Raw genomic sequence first — 11775 nt, forward strand, 5'->3', positions numbered from 1 at the left:
GCATAACAACGATTCCAGTTATCACAAACTTGGCAATAGAAGTAGCATATTTGATTAAATTATAATTTAATCAATTAATTTGTACAAACCGTAAAGATAAAACTTGAAACTTTAATTTTTTTAGGAGTTTGTAAACATATACCGCCAAATTAAAAGTTCTTTAATAATTAATCACAAATATAATAAAATAAATGAAAAATTAACCTCAGAACAGAACATAAACATGTATTCAACATTTATAACAAATTTTTTTTTATGAAAACCATCATAGTTTTTTGTAAATTGTTTTTCGGTGCTCCACACCATCATATTTTGCGAAATATTTTTATGAAAAATAACATTTTTCATGAGATTTGTTTTTTTTTCCTGTCATTTTTTTGAAAAAGAAAAGTTATTTTTTCATGAAATAAAAAAACCATATAATCAGCCAACATATAAATTTTCGCAAATGTACAAAAATTTGGGTTTGGTAAACTTGGTTAAAGTATTTACCACTAAGGAGGTTCCATGTTTTCCTAATGATGTTTCATATTCGACTCCTATAAGTCCTATTGAACTATTTTTTCTTCAGTTTTGTAAAACTTTCTTTCTATATAAATATGTGTAAATGATTGTATTTTAGCCTAATTTAAAGCAATAAAAAATAAAGGGTAGTAATACTATGAAAAATATTGTTATTTTTCGGTTTTAAGTATCCAAAAAAAATATCATTCCCAAATCGCCAAAAAAACCCAAAATAAAAACCACACCAAAGCTTAATATTCTTTGTACTCCCCAATTGATTCTCTGTTTTTTAGTGATCACTAATTGTAACCACGTAATATCTCACCATCTTAGGGTTTTCATCACAACTCATTGACAAGATATAATTAACGAAAAATATGATAAGTCATCTGAATCTCCGCATAACGAATAAGGCAATTCAACTTCATGTATATGTCCAACACAATACATCAAGTAAGATATTAACCTTTATAGGTGCTAATTTATTTAAATGGCACATCGATTTGAACCCAATCTCTCTTGCAAAATTTAAAAATAAAAATATGAAGAAGTTGTATTCAAAAGTTCTAGATCCAAAGCTATATGTTATTTTCATAAAATAATAAACCAATAAACTATATGTATTTAATAGAACGAAAACTTTAACAAATTTTGTTATATTGAATATTATTTATATTTTAAAGACATACTTTTATCAAGTCAGTTTATTGGTTTATTATTTACGAAAATAACATTATTTTAAACAAATATATTTTGAAGAAAAATTATTTTATGCAAAATAAAAATCATGAAATATGATATCGTAAAAAGTAATTTCAGTATTTATCGAACTTTATTCATGAAATCGGTAATTATGTAAAATATGTCATTTTGTTATATATATATATATATATATATATATATATATATATATATATATATATATATATATATATATATATATATATATATATATATATATATATATGTCATATTTATGATTAGCTATAGATTAAAACATCATAAATCCTTTTAGAAAAAAATCATAAATGGTCCTGTGGTTTCCCTAAATCTGAAGTTTAGTACCCGCGGTTTAGAAACGTCATAGCTGGTCCCTGTGCTTTCAAAACTTTTGACAGTTGGTCCTTATCCCTAACTCCATTAAGTTTTGTCTGTTAATTGAAAGGCATTTTCGTCATTTCACTTCCACAGTGACTATATATGATGTTTTCTCTTATTTTAAAAAAAAATGAAATAATGAAATAATATTTTCTCTCTCTCTCTCTCTCTCTCTCTCTCTCTCGTCCCGATCAACACACACAAACACACATTAACAACCATGAAATACGTAACCTAAATCTTCAACACCTTCAACTAAATGTTTCTAAAAATCAGGAGAGTGTAAGTACAAGTAACTATAATGGATCTAAGGATTTGAAATCGGACCTTCAAGATTACCCAACATACACACAACACACACACAGAGACTCGATTAATCTTCGGCACTCTCTATCACCGACAAAACCCCTTCATCTCCGACAATCCCCTTCCTCCACTTACACATCTACAGATTACACACCTAAAATCGATACACATAAAAACTTACAGATCTAGAAATTGACACACACACACACACTTATGAATGGTTTGGGGAAGAACATCGATCGATTCCTATTCGATAGATGCAGGGCATCTACACTTGGATACTTCTTCAAGATATGCAGTACATCTACACTTTGATTCTTCTTCAAGATCTTCGATTGAATCCACTTTGTCACTTTTAGGTTTAAGTGATCGGAGTAGGATGAAAGGCGGTCAGATTTGGCTATGGAGATAAAGGAAACGAGCATGAGGGGAAGAAAAAGAAGGAAGAACCTGAAAGTCATTGATCGAAGAAAAAGAAGGAAGAACCTGGAGCAATCACTTCGTTTAATTGTCAAGAATATTAGGGGTTTAAAAGGATCCTACAGGTCCGATTATAGCTTTTTGTTACAAATTGAAAGCCTAAACTATCTAGGTAACAAAATCAAAATTCTTGTTTGGATATTTAATATTGAGGATTTTGTAGTGGCTTTTCAATATATTTTTATGGGGTTCCTCTAATCTCGAGACAAGGATTAACATCATGCTGTGCGTTTTCAATTTTTCAAGTGTATGTGTGTGTTTGGGGTTTTTGAAGAAGGGTGAGGGAGGAAGATGATGGGGGTGGTGCTGATATTTTTGGCTCGTGTGTGTGTGAGAGATAATATTATTTCATTTTTTATTTTTTTTAAATAAGAGAAAACATCATAAATGGTCCATGTGGTAGTGAAATGACGAAAATGACCTTCAGTTAACGGACAAAACTTAATGGAGCTACGGATAAGGACCAACTGTCAAAAATTTTGAAACTACAGGGACCAGCTATGACGTTTCTAAACCACGGGTACTAAACTTCAGATTTTGGGAAACCATAGGGACCATTTATGATGTTTTTCATCCTTTTATTAAAATAGTTAATTTAGTTCCTACAATAAAAATGCACTTTTAATTTATTCATATATATATATATATATATATATATATATATATATATATATATATATATATATATATATATATATATATATATATATATATATATATATATATAAAGAGAGAGAGAGAGTGTGTGTGTTAGGTTCATATATAAATTCTATATATTGTGTGAATGTATGACTAATTGTGGACCAATCAAATGATAAGAAGCATTATAGTAATCTTTCTTGACTAATTAATTAGCCAAATTAATTAAATAATCTAAATTAGCTTATTATTTAAATTTCAAAAATAAGATCCTATATTTATTTAATAAAAGCACGAAATTATACTATTACCATCGACACATCTCCATCCACAACTCATTTTTCGGATTCATCTTCTTCTTACCCCATTCCCTACGCCAAATTTGAAATCGAAGCAGGCTAATGGCCGATACAAACATTATGTGGAAACTATTTGATCGATTACTTGAATGACCAGGTTTTTTTGTATTATTGATTTTGTTTTTGTTGGGTTTATGAATTAGGGCAAAGTTGTTTTGGTTGACAATTCCAAGTTTTAAGGTTTTGTTTCTTAATGTCATCTCCATTAACAAGGTAGTGTTTTGTTTTTGCTTTTTTTTTTTTTAAATTTTCATTTGTTCTTCACTTGAAGATGATCAATTTTCCATTTAAAGTCATGCATTTGAATCCCCTGATTGTTTGTTTGATTCCAGCAAAAAAAGGAACTTCGAAGATCCAATTACCATCCTCCACTTCTCAAAATACACAGCGCTCAAGAATTTATCTATTTTTTCTTCTATTTCTTCTGGTCATAAAAAATTGAGAATAATGGCTCATTTAACTTCTTCTCAATCCTTCACTACTCGAATATGATGCGATCGCCCCTCCCCATCTCTTATTTAGTGTTGGTCCTCCTTTCAATGAACCCAATGTAATTTTCCGATTAGATCTCTCATATTTATTTAGAAATAATATAATTTCAAGTCTTCTTCATCGACACTTGATTTTCCAGCATGCGATTTATCTCATGTAGTCTGATATTGTTACACACGAGAACCTCTTCGTAAGTTATGTTTAGAGGTTTATTTATTTCCTAATATTCAGTTTCCTTATTCATGGGTCGGTCTGCTCTCCGATGATAATGAGAAAAATTAATAATTCTTTTATTCTTCTTTCAAATGGCTAAAAAATATTTTCTATCACCATGCATATACAAGTATGTATATTAAAAAAATTAATGAGTTTAGCCTAATAAAAAAATCACATAATCTTAATGTATATTTGATCTTTGATTGCACTTATCTTAGTCTTATTAGAGCTTGTTATATGCTAATACGTACAGGCGATAAAAATATGTAATTCTTTCATTTACCATCCCTGTTCATGAGTTGCAACAATTCAGAAATATGGTCAATGGGAAGTTTGAATAGGGCAATTTCTTTGAAAAAAAAAACTACATCTTACCTGGGTTTCTTGACAATGAATCCAATCTGCATGGTATGAATTTTAAGCCTCCCATCCTTTCTTTCAACATTGATTGGATTATTTTTAAAGAACTTGTTGATGGTTTATCTAGGTTTATGAAAAAGGTTGCTATAAAATTCAATCAGACAAGCAGCTGTCACCAAGTATGAACTTAGCTCATAAGAAGGGGCTAAGTTATATGGCTAATAATGGAGATACAAATTAGTATAATGAATGTAACTTTTTGGTATCTGTGCTGATTTATAACTTGTATCATGGGTTATAGCTAGCAATCCTGGATTTGAATCTTTATATTAGCCCCTCCCTGTTTTCCAGGAGGTAACAACAGAAATGGAAATTTATATGAAGTTTACCGGCTCTCAAGTGTCTGTATGAGGATAAAGTAACAAGGTTAATTCTGTAAAATTGTGTGGACTTAATTTTCATCAGTCTTGTTCATAGTTATGAGAAATCTTTTTATACCATTTCAAATTGAACAACACTCTAAAACTATAGAATTGGGAAATTAGAGGGGTTTCAAGTTTTTCCTGTTTACAAGGTACTTTGAATGTGTTTGTTTGTAGTGGAAGATTTTTTTTATATATTTTTCATTATCTTGAATTGTAACACCCATGTTTTGAGGCTAAACATTAATTCGATGATGTAATAGTCAAGGTCAACCATTGTAACCTATTTTAAATAATAAAGATGAATTACTTGATTATTATGTGAATTATGTGAATTTATGTGCTTTATACTTGTTTATAATGATATAATAAATTAAGAATGAAAATAAGCGTCAAAAATAAAATGTTAGATAAACTCGATATCTATGAATAAAGTTGTAGTGGTCGTCACAAGGATTCTGGAGATATAAAGAACGCCGAAATCCGAGTTATAACGAAGAAGTTATGGTCTGTCGAAATTTCGCGACAAAACCGGCACGACGTTGTGTGACTTAAAAAGTGAGTTTATGATAAAGTTCTTTTTATCCTTAGCGATCTAAACGAAATTCGTAGTATGCGTATAACCGAGAGCGTGCATAAAAAGAACGTCCAAATCTGACTTCGTATGAGGAAGTTATGATTTTTCTAAGATTTAGCATAACAATGCACAGCCCGGAATTCGAATTTTAGATCGATCGATTTTTGACCGACACAACCTAAATGAGAATTGAATATCTCATTAATAGGAGCTCAACGATGAAAAGACAGACGAGAACGAAGTCCGTATGTAGAAGTTATGAATTCTACACGGTCGTTTAACAACGTAATCTTCTCATACTATTAAATTTAAAATCGGTCGAGAATTAGCCGATGGGGTCAAAAGGAAAGTTGTAGATCTTGTCATTACCTACGCGTGAATATAAAGAACGTCGTAAATGGAGCTCGTATGTTAAAGTTACGAATATTAGAAGTTGAAGGAGTAAATTGCGAGCTGGGTATGAGGCTACACCCCGCGTAGTCCGCAGGATGCCTCACGTCCGAGTACGCCTTGCGTACTAAGTGCCATACATTGCGCGATCTATTTCTTATGCGGTCCGAAGTAGCCACGCTGCTCCATCCGAATCATGACACCTGCCCTTCTACGCCCCGCATACTCCGAAGAGTACGCTCAGCGTACCTGTAACACCCAAAAATTCAAGCCAATTTAAAACATTTTAACCCATTCAAAAACCATTAAATTATTACAACTTGTTTTCAAAATAGTTTAAACATCAGAGTATCCCCAGAACCAAATCACAAAATCATGAAATATGAGGAGCGGTACGATCACGCCTTTGCCTTGCCACGATCACATGATGTACCTGAAACAATAAACTGAAAACCGTAAGCTCGAAAGCTTAGTGAGTTCCCCCAAAATACCCGTACACACATAACAATACAAATACAATAATGAACAGCATACTATGGGTCCAATCAACCGTCAGGTTGGAATACCCCAGGCCCTCAACCGTCGGGTTGGAATGCCAACATACTACGAGTCCAATCATCCTCGGGATGGAATACTCTCGGCCCACAACCATCGGGTTGGAATGCCCACACACCTATACATACAATAACTACTACGGGTCCAATCATCCCTCGGGATGGAATACCCCGGGCCCTCAACCATCAGGTTGGAATGCCCACCTACTATGAGTCCAATCATCCTACCGGGATGGAATACTCCTGGCCCTCAACCATCGGGTTGGAATTCCCACCTACTATACGTACAAAAGCTACTATGGGTCCAATCATCCCTCGGGATGGAATACCCCAGGCCCTCAACCATCAGGTTGGAATGCCCACCTACTATGAGTCCAATCATCCTACCGGGATGGAATACTACTGGCCCTCAACCATCGGGTTGGAATGCCCACATACTAGCAAACATGTGCACCTATCAAATAACCATATAACAGTCTACAAGACAACATACTACGGCCCTATCATCCTACCGGGATGGAATACCCTCTACTACTGCTCAACGTGTGCACATATAACAGGTAATCTCCTACCAGCATACAGACAGTCAGACCAACTACAGGTCACTAAGCATAGCCACATCCAATCTACCAGAATACCGATCTAACAGAGCATACCATCATATAGCCATCCAATCTACCAGGGTGCCAACTAACATATCACAGCAGTAACTATCTCAAATAACAAATCAAATGGCCGGCCTTGGTGCCTTAGACCCTGGCCAAAGTCAACCTTCCTGATTGACCCTACTCGCCGAGTCAACCCGCTGACTCGGCGAGTTCCTAACTTAGAAAACTCTCATATCACGACTCGAATCGCCGAGTCACCCCATGACTCGTCGAGTTCAACAATCTATGAGTCCTATCATGTCCAACTCACTGAGTCTCCACTCAACTCGCTCCTATGAGTCTTAACCAGAAGAGGTTGGGGTTTTGCGTTCTGACTTGCCGAGTCCAAGAACAGACTCGCCGAGTACACGACAATCTTCAACAGACTCGTCGAGTTGTTCCTCCAACTCGTCGAGTTCATGCATATCTTCAACAGACTCGCCGAGTCCAAGAACAGACTCGCCGAGTCTCTTCAGTCCTTTATTCATACAGAGGCTTTTCGAGTCATGCAGGGGCTTAAAACTGTAGATCCACTCTTCTAGGGCATGACTCTCATGTAAAGTTGCAAACTTTACGTGGAAACAAGGAGCTATAAGCCCAAATCACTCTAGGGTTAAGGTTTAAGACAAGGATGCTTCACCACCAAACCAAGGGTTGATACTTTGTGAGTTTCTGGACCAAGACAAGTCTAGATCTGAAGTAGCAACCTCAGATCTAGACCCCTAACCCGAAATAGATCCTTAACATGCCAAAATGGCCCCAAATCTCATTCTTGAATAGATATAAATGCAATAGAGTCAAGGTAGCAGCTTGTTACCTCCAAAATGTGCCCAAGCTAAAGTAAATTATGGATCTACACCAATCCCTTGATGCTAGCCTCTTGATCTTCAAGCTCCCTTCTCAATATTCCTCCTCCAATGGAAGCTCACACGATTTTAGGGTTTACTGACTCTCAAGGGCAATAAGGATGCTGAAGGGAGGACAGATGGTCCTTTAAATAGGGTGCAACCCTTAAGATTTGGGTTTTCTCTTTTCAGCACCAACTCGTCGAGTCCAGCTGCCGACTCGGCGAGTTGGTTACTTAACTCGCGACCAGAACCCGCTCCGACTCGACGAGTAAGCGTACCTACTCGTCGAGTACCTTCTTCAATTTACACTTAAGTCCTTCAATCATACTTCTAAATTTTGGGATGTTACAACTCTCCCCCACTTAAATTAGGCTTCGTCCTCGAAGCCTGCTGCAGTATATGATTCTGAATATACCTCTTGTACTGCAGACTCGGATTTCCCAATCAACTCAGGCCCTTCCAGACCCTACCACTGTACCCCTTTTAAAATAACTTCTTCGCGTGTGGTATCCTTGCCAATACTCCCGGCCGACCACCGGCCTTTTCGACTTAATGTCAGAACACATCAATCCAGTATCACCCGATGATACTGCCACCTTCCTGACCTGAACACACCTTCGAGACTTGCGAAAGTTAGACACCACAATAATCCACTAAGCTCTGCTATAACACTAATCCACCTTTCCTTCGCCCAAAACTGGCGATAACCCGGATAACCTGCAATAGGGAACGAATCATGTTCCCATCCTGAATCTATTCCCTTTTTACCATGACAGGATACTGCATCCTTCAGGTTCTAGCAACTCCCCTGAATCAACCAGCTATATCACATAACCATTCGTACCTAGCCCAATCAGCCTCGGGCTGGAATACTAGGTACACCTAAAACGGGTCCCATCATCCCAAGGATGGTATACCCTCGCATTCCTACGCATGTTTGGCCCAATCAACCCTCGGGTTGGAATACCAAACACACCAGGTCCAATCAACCATAGGGTTCGGTCATCCTCATGATGGAATACCCTAGATTGGAATACCACTACTCACATAACCCATGCTTACAACCCTACTTGAAGCCCAAGGATCCAACCTTCCATCCCCCCTCAATCTACTCTGATTCGACACAACCGAGTGTAACTCACGTCTACTCCAAACGTACCATGACAGGGAACATCACTCTCGCGATCTCTAGGTCCACGACCTACGACTGGAATATCCTCACACGGTTCTCAGCGCAGTCTAGACTGCTCCCGAGTCTATCAACTCCGCTATCTCTAGCTCCTCTGTCCAAATCTCCAATCTGGAGTTACTCACCTTCTCCTCTTCCAAGGAGACCTGAACCATGACTTTGCATCATCAGTTGCTGCCGAAATGTCGGAACCTCACTCTACATCGTACACTTGTGGAGCACGTCGCTATCCCATAACACATATATATATATACTCAGAAACTGATTGCATAACCTACAATCCATGAAGAGTCTTTCGCATGCCCCTCAACATTTCCGACACTTGGGAACAACCCCACTGATCGATATAACATAGCAGTATCCTCACTGCTCGCTCAAAGATCTACCATACAGACAGGGTTCTTACCATAACTGGAACGCCTCATCGCACCACTTCCCGTGACCGGCATCCAAACTGCGTCAGGCGACATTCTTCCAAACCACGCCCCATCCGAGAATTTCCAATTCTCCCCCACTTAGAGCACTAACTACTGCCTACCAGCGGCGAAGCTGGTACGCGACTCATTCGTCCCAATCCGAGACGACGAACTTCAAGTGATCCGAGTTCCCGCTGATGATTCTGAATCTCTGGATCATGACCTTCCTCTCTCTTGAATGCATCAACAGATACTACCCCTCTATAATTTCTCAATAATAACTTCTCACTATCATCTACCAGGCCCTAATAACTTATGCAGGAAACAAACAACTCATAATAACATGAACAAGATATAGAAGGAAAAGACATACCGGCTGTCACCTCTAGCGCTGTCCCGATCTCCTCGGCCACAAGCTGATAAGCATGCCCTGGAGCCTTCGGAGGCTCTGCTCGACCCTGACCCCCGTCAGTAAGTCTCAACGTGGCTGGTGCTGGGACCTGCACTGGCCTGGCAGCCAAGAGAGGACACTGGGCCTTCATATGGCCCACCTGATCACAATGATAACAAAGTCGGACTCCGGCAGCTGGAGCCTGCTGCCTGCAATCCCTAGCTATGTGGCCCTCCTTGCCACACTTGTGGCACCCAGAAGAAGATCGACAAACTCCATCATGTACCTTACCGCACTTCCCACAAGTGCGACTCCTCTGGATTTCCTGACGATAATCAGCGGCCCTCATCCGTTTCGGCACAGGCTGCGACTGCACCGGGGCCTGCCTCTGCTCCCTCAGCTGGAGCTCAATCTCTAGCTCGCGCCGCCTAGCAGCCTCCTGCAACTCCAACAAAGTATCACATCTCTGCGTGGACACAAACTGTTTGATGTCCCTCTTGAGCATGCTCAGATACCGGGTCATCTGAGCCTGCTCCGAAGCAAACTCAGGGCAGAACATTGCCCTCTTCATAAACATCCTGGTGATCTCCGTCACCGACTTTGAATCCTGTCTAAGCTCCAAAAACTCCTGAGCCAATCTCTCCCGCTCAACCCGCGGAACATAACGGGTACTGAACATGTCTCGGAACTGATCCCAAGTAACTGCAGCCCGCTGCGCGTCAGAATATGATCCCGTAGTCAACCTCCACCAATCCTTCGCCTTGAGCCTCAAAAGGTTCAGAGCACACCTCACCCTCTGCTCAGGAGGGCACGAACACGTGAAGAAACATCCCTCCACGTCTGACAACCATCTCATCGCAACAATCGGATCCTGAACTTCGTCAAAGGTAGGGGGCTTCGTATTATCGAAATCCCGATACTGGAAGCCCCGACCGGCTCCTCCCCCTGCCGCTGTTACAGCCGTTGTACCTGCCGCGGCAGCCGTCTCAGTAAGAGCTGCATAACGATCATCGAAGTACTCCCTCATAGCGGACTTAATAGTCCCAAACAACTCCGGAATCTGACCCCGGACAATCTCGACCACTTCCTCGCGGATGATCGCCCTGACCCGATCCTCTGTCAACATTGGCCCCTCCTGACCGACAATCTCAGGTGCCACTGGGGCCCCCTGATCACCCTGACCTGATCCCGATCCGGATCCAGTCACGACACGCCTCGTAACCACCATACTGAAAATAGAAGAGGAAAAATATCGGACAATTCGCCTAGATAACCGGGGACCAACTCCCTTCTAAACCCTAGGGGTTGTGACTTCCTTGCTACGCGTATGGGTCCTGTGCTTTCAGTAGTACGGGCCCATACTACCTTCCACACCTACCCATATTTGTCTCAAGTATCACCACAACACCCTAACAATATAGATAACATAACGAATGCTCAATCCTCACTCCTAGAGGAATGCTAAATATCTCATACCTGGCCTCCCGGCCTCACACAACCCACCCATCCATGAAACTTCCACCAACCCTGCAGCACTAGTGTATGCTAGCTATACATAACGTTGGACCCCATAGACTTTCGAATATTTGTTCCTACCCTAAGCCCTAACCAATAAGAATAGAACATAAGGCCGAATTAAACATTCTCAGGCTATAAGATCTTAATTATATACAACCGTGATGCATACACAAGTAACTACAGTAATGATGTCAATCTCATACAAGGAAAACCCTAGGCTAGCAGACATCATGTAATCCGACAATTCTATCATGCAATTCCTAAAGATCCCTAGCCTAGTACTAGCATGTTGTTCTAATCATATCACATAATCAAATAACTTGTATGGTATTTTGGGGTCTACTTACTTGCTCCGGCTGATCGTACCCT

General features: G+C 39.1%; 1 long non-coding RNA gene across 1 annotated transcript; it reads left to right on the plus strand.

The window, feature by feature from the left end:
- Window positions 1-3327: 3327 nt before the first annotated feature.
- LOC145162597 (uncharacterized) lies at window positions 3328-5009 on the plus strand. The gene is made up of 3 exons (XR_013739198.1): window positions 3328-3483; window positions 4348-4502; window positions 4582-5009. It is a non-coding gene; the product is annotated as an uncharacterized LOC145162597 (long non-coding RNA).
- The last annotated feature ends 6766 nt before the right edge of the window (window positions 5010-11775 follow it).

This window comes from Lactuca virosa, chromosome 3, assembly GCF_052849685.1.
Source record: "Lactuca virosa cultivar CGN04683 chromosome 3, Lactuca_virosa_CGN04683_v6, whole genome shotgun sequence".
In the NCBI taxonomy this organism is placed as follows: Eukaryota; Viridiplantae; Streptophyta; class Magnoliopsida; order Asterales; family Asteraceae; genus Lactuca; species Lactuca virosa.